Source organism: Dama dama, chromosome 12 (genome assembly GCF_033118175.1).
Source record: "Dama dama isolate Ldn47 chromosome 12, ASM3311817v1, whole genome shotgun sequence".
Taxonomy (NCBI): Eukaryota; Metazoa; Chordata; class Mammalia; order Artiodactyla; family Cervidae; genus Dama; species Dama dama.
In genome coordinates this window covers 77,133,139-77,139,290 of record NC_083692.1, presented here as the reverse complement: position 1 = coordinate 77,139,290, position 6,152 = coordinate 77,133,139, and the positions used below count along the sequence as shown (strand labels likewise).

At 40.0% G+C, this 6,152-nt stretch overlaps 1 pseudogene; it reads right to left on the bottom strand.

Annotated features, from left to right (window-relative positions):
• Nucleotides 1–4,548: 4,548 nt before the first annotated feature.
• Nucleotides 4,549–5,352, bottom strand: LOC133067363 (T cell receptor alpha variable 20-like; annotated as a pseudogene).
• Nucleotides 5,353–6,152: the final 800 nt, after the last annotated feature.

The following is a 6,152-nucleotide window of genomic DNA, read 5'->3' as shown; positions in this document are numbered from 1 at the left end:
ACTGCTCCCTCCTCTTGCCACTTCAGTTCTTAAGAATTGTTTTCTTTAATTCCCACTTTCTTGAAAATCCCTTTCTATCATTTCTCAGCCATCAGGTTGCAAAAAGAGTTAAGAATCATAATATTCACATTCAATGTGTGTGATATATCAGGAAATGGGCACTTTCACATCCTATACCTGAAGTATAAGCTAAATAAGATTCATAGGTACTATTTTCATATCATTGGCCAGATATTCCACTTGTCTGAGAATTTTTAAAGAAATAACCTTATAAATACATTATAAAATTGCATATTGTATGCAGCAAGGATATTTAAATATCCTTCAATACAAATACTCAATATGTTATGATATATCTGTATTATACTATACAGTTGTCAAAAGAGTAAGTAGACTTATTTCTGACTTGCAAAGAATTTTTGGACTTATTCAAACTGGTTATTTACATTTTAGATTAATTCTTGTTGGAGTATAGCTGATTTACAATGTTATGTTACTTTCTGCTGTAGAGCAGAAAAAATTTTGAACTGTTTAACTCTGGAGTTTTTATTTTTTAATTCTCATTTTATGTTGCCTGCAGCATTTATCTCAGAAATCCCTTCATCTTTAAACATGTTTAAGGCTCAGTTTCTTTTCCTGAGGATAGATTAATATTACTTTGTAGGCTTTAGATTACAGAAGGAGTATCTAAAGTGCTGAGCAATAGACCTGGCATATGGTAGTGGTTCAATAAATGATAATAAAGACTCTGGTGTTGAAGATGAGAATGACAAAAAGACAGCAGGTAGAAACAAGAATCTCATGATAATTCTCAGATCTATTCCACTGAAGACATTGGGCAGACTATAAAGCTAAAAACCCAAAAGATCAAAACTGAACAAAACCAGGAGGTATGGATAAGAATACCTGTGTCTCTCTCCTTGAATCAGGAAGCTTCCACTTCTTCTTTCCTTCTTTGTAAACCCCCCTCTTCTTCTACCCACAAAGGAGGAGTGAGGAGGGCTGATTCCGTCATTCAGAGTCCATTTATGAGTAGGAGATTGAAAAAAAAGTGAAAATGCAAGTCGCTCATTCATGTCCAACTCTTTGTGATCCTGTGGACGGTATCCTGCCAGGTTCCTCTGTCTATGGAATTCTCCAAGCAAGCATACTAGAGTGAGTAGCCAATCCCTTCTCCAGGGGATCTTCTTGACCCAGGGGTTGAGCCTGTGTCTCCTGCACTGCAGGCGGATTCTTTACCATCTGAGCCCCCAGAGAAGCCCAGGAGATCAGTTCTCAGTCTAACTTAAACACAGGACTCCAGAGTCCACTTATTCTGCTTATAGCTCCTGCATTTCGAAGTCTTTGCCTACCTGTGATAAATGCATTTCTATAGAGGGCTAATTTAGTGCCCTGGGATGGGCTGCCTCTTCTTTCTGTTTCAGCCCAGATGCCTGAAAAGTTAAGTCAACTCTTGGCCAATTTGAGGCGTGTCCTATCTTTCCACCTCATCCTTGTAGGAATTCTGAACTTGCTATTCTGGATTCAGAAGGAAGTAGGAAACTCTACTTAGGCATGAACCTCAAACTTTCCTAGAGGTAATCAGAGGACCAGTGATATTAGGTCCTAGAGGTAATTAGGTCCAGGGATCAGCTGAAAGTCCTTCTTCACTTTCTGTTTGTCTTAAGCTAATATATACAGCATCTTCAGGAATCTTCCCTGTTGTGAGCAGGGCAGGATTTGGCCATTCTTAGGTCCCACTTCAAATGGAAATATTTTAGTTGAATAATAATGAATATATGACATATCAAAACATGTAAGATGCAGCAAAAGCAGTACAGAAAGTCCCTGACTTATTGTTTTCCAACTTTACGATGGTACAAAAATAATATGGACTCAGTAGAAACTGCACTTCAAATTTTGAATTTTGTTCATGGGCTAGCATGATGCTGTCTTTTAATGCTGAACATCAGCAGCAAGTTGCAACTCCTAGTCAGTTACTCGACTGCAAAGGTAAACAACCAACACACAACCCTTCTGAACCTAGACAACCACTCAGCTTTTCATTTTCAGTGCAGTGCCAAATAAATTATACGTGGTAGTCAGCATTAAATTATGAGATAGGCTTTGTATTAGATAATTTGCCCAACTGTTGGCTAATATAAGTGTTCTGAACATGTTTAAGGTAGGCTAGGATGAGCTATGATGTTCAGAGTTCAGGTATATTAAATGAACTTTTGACTAAAGATATTATCAGCTTATGATAAGTTTTTTGGCACATAACACCATTGTAAGTCAAGGAATATTTGTAATTAGAGACAAATTTATGAATTTAAATTATATTTGTCAGGAAAAAAGAAATGTTGAGAATTAATAGGCAAAGTTGCAACTCAAAGTACTGGAAAAATAGCAAGTTAAAAGAAAGTAAAGGTAGCAAATAATAAAACATGGGCTGAAGAAAACACAGTTTGTCAACCATCATAAGAGAAAAATAAATATATAAAGAACCCTTTATCTGTTAAACTAACTGAATCCATAATTTCAGGATTATTAAGTTTCTCCCTAAGGCTATGCTTACATGGCCTCACTATAGTGAACTTTCTGAAAATTGTTTCTAAATCATTAAAAACCCTACACAAATTCTTCCACAGGTACAAAAGAAGCCATGAATTGCAAGTTGCCTAATGAACCATTACAATCTTGACCAAAATCTGACATTAACATAGAAAAGAAAAAGTTGAATACCAGTATCATTCAGGAAAATGGGGGGGGAAGTGCTCAATAAAATAATAGCAAATCAATGTTTCACTATGTAAAAAGGACAAAACAACATTTCTAAGGGCACTTAACCCTAGAAATGAAAGTTGGTTTCACATTTAAAAATCAATTTAAATAAATAAAGAATATTTATCAAAAACACTATAATTATTAGTCACAGTGAAATATTGAATGCTTTACCTCTGAGTTTGGGAATAAGAAGAATTCTATTCAACATTTTATAGGTGATCTTAGCCAGTTAAGTAGGACTTGCTATATCATTTGTGGGGTGCAGTTAAAATGAAAATGCAGAACGACAAGTGAGCTGGGGAGTCACCTCGTAGGACCACTGCCCAGACCCCAGCCCTACTGAAGAGCTTTCCGTCGGTGAACACACAGAGGTGCTGGGCGAGTGGTCCCTGGAGAGGACAGGGAAGCTCCACAGTTCCTCTCACAGACCTGACCTTTCACGTCTCTTCCATCTGGATATTCATCTGCATCCTTTATCATAGCCTTTTATAATAAACAGGTAAAAGTAAGTGAAATATTTCTCCTAGTTCTGTGAGTCACTCTAGAGAATTACTTGAGCCCAGGATTTTGTTTTGTTTTATCTTGTTTTGGAAATCTTCTATCTACAGTCTTTTGTTCAGAAGCACAGCTGATCACTTGGGCTTGTGACTGGCATGCCTTTTTCAGGTAGAAAATGTCAGAACTGACTAGAATGATAGGATACTCAGGTGGGATTGCAGAGACTTGCTTAGTATGGGAAAAAACACATTTGTTGACCAGAAATGTTTTGTGTGAGTAGTAAAGGAGACTCATAGGAAAGAAGGACATAATAGGGCAGAACTGGGTTTTTCCCTACACAAGAAGGAAAAAAATCTGTTTTTTTCCCCTCACACACAGATTTTTACACAATAGCACAAAACTGTAATCAATCCAAACAACCCAAATATCTACTTCTGGGAGGATGGATAATTAAATTGTTAGATATTCATATAGAGGAACTCTACACATCAATTAAAAAAAGAACAAACAATACATACACAAAGTGACACCAGTGAATTGCAAAGATATTATTCTGAGTGAAGAAAGCCAGAGATAATATACACTATGCATGTAGATATTAACAAGTGTAAAATTTCTTTGAGTTCTAAGCTTCCGTTTTGTACACTTTATTATATGTGTTGTACCTCAGTTACAGAGAGAGAGAGAAGAGAAAGCCAAGAAGCATTTTGAATATGGAGATAAACGTCAGTGTCATCACCTGAGAATAAAAAGTGGTTCCTCTGGGGAGGCAAAAATAGACGATGTGGAAGAGTGAGAAGAAAAAGAGAGTGCTATTTGATTTTGTAAATAAATGAGAGTATTATTTTGATTAAAAAAGAAATTTTATTTTTAAAAAGGATGAAAAGGTGAGAATCTCAGATGAGATGAGGTTGAGAAATAATCATTGACTTTATCACCACCAAAGCCACTGGTTTAAGTGAGAGCGTCTCAAGGAGTAATGCTCACAGAAGTCAGGTTCAAGGAGGGGACAGTAAGTCTAGACAGTCAACTAATTTGATTATTAAGAAGGATTGAAATGTAGTAATAGGGCTGGTGGAGATATGACCTTTGGGAGTATATTAAACTGGGAAAGATTCTCTTACAGATGTGTGGTCAGATTGTTATAAGAGAATGCCAAAAAATTTATTTTAGGGAAGAAGGTACATTCCTGTGGCTTCTTTTCAAGGGGCTCAAGACTGGAAACAAAGACTCCATACCACCACTATCCCTTTCGAATCTACACGGGGGAAGCTCTGGGCTGTTTAAAAGAGCAGCCTGATCCATGGACACACAGTGGGGACTGTCTAGGATCCTGGACAGAATGCCCAGTAATCTCTGCTGTCTGGCTGCATCACAAGAGTTCGTTCTCCATAGGACCACTTGGGAAGAGGCCCTGGGTGCTCAGGAGGCAGGAAAACAGCAAAGAGGCCCTTATTCTAGAGCCGCAGCCTCAGGGTTTGGGGTACAGTCTGCAGGTGCCTGGGGAGCACTGTGTCTGCACAGTGCAGAGGTAAGTGGCTGAGTCTTCGGGTTTGGGGGCTTCGATGTGCAGAGAACTTCCCTTCTTTAACAAGGTGGCTCTCAGTCTTTCTGCTTTTCATCCCCAGCTGAGTAAAGCAGGAAGAGGCGTTCAGGGCCCTTCCCGGGGTCTTGTCTATACCACTGTAGCCCTATGAAGCTGCTGACAGTGTGGCTGCAGTTGAGGCTGAGACTGCCCCCCTCCTGGGTTCTCAGGGTCTGAGGATTCTGCTCCACTCGGTCTTCTCCACGCAGCCCTGTTCAGGAGAACAAAGTCAGAAACAACGCAAAGCTTTCCGTTCAGCAGTGCTTAAAATCCCAACACAAAGCTTGGGATGAGCAGTGTCTAGACTCCTCTCTCTCTCCTCCCCATCTTTGGAAAAATGTGCCCATAAGTTTTCACCTCTTAACCGGCAACTTACCTCCAAGCTGAACCCACAAGACTATGAATGCACATTCCAGCATGTTCTCCATCCTGCCACCTCACTCTTGATGCAGTTTTAATGATTCCAAATCTTCTCCCCTGAGGAGCTGCTCCTGTGTCTTTGTTCTTCTCTAATGCACAAGAGAGCCTTTCTGCTGGGCTCAGCCAGTCACGAACAAATCCTCTAGTAGCTTCATGCTTTTGACTTTTAAGACACTGGGAAAATGAAAGGAATGGAATCACTGCCCCGTGGTGGTCACAAACACAAACATCTCACTGGACAACTATGCCACTTACAAAGACAAATATTGAGGGAAGGACATCTTTTATGTTGGTGGGCACAGTACATGGAGGTCTAAAGCAGGAATCAGAAAAGCCTTCTCTGCCTGCAATTTTAATCATGTCTTTGTTCCTTGGATGTACTTTAAAGGTAAACAGCTACCAAGGGTTATAGGAGATGAGCCCAAGCATCAGTGTAATGGGACTTCTTAGGTGGCACTACTGGTAAAGAGCCCATCTGCCAGTGCAAGAGATGTAAGAGACGTGGGTTCAATCCCTGGGTGGGGAAGAGCCCCTGGAGGAGGACATGGGCATCCACTCCAGTACTCTTGCCTGGAGAATCCCATAGACAGAGGAGCTTGGCAGGCTACAGTCCCTGGGGTCGCACAGAGTCGGATGCGACTGAAGGGACTTAGTAGCAGCAGCATTGGTGTAATGGACTGTGTTTCCCTCTACGGTACACAAGAGTCTCAGCAGGGGAGACCTTAAAAAGACCAGAGTGCTGAGAGAAGCAGAGGGATAGAATAGTTGTGCATCTGTCTGGAAACCTCTTTGACAGAGAATTGGGAATATAAGTTAAGAAATCCATTTCTTCAAATAATCTTATGCCTGGCTTCAGGGAAGCATAACTAAAACTCAAGGTCAA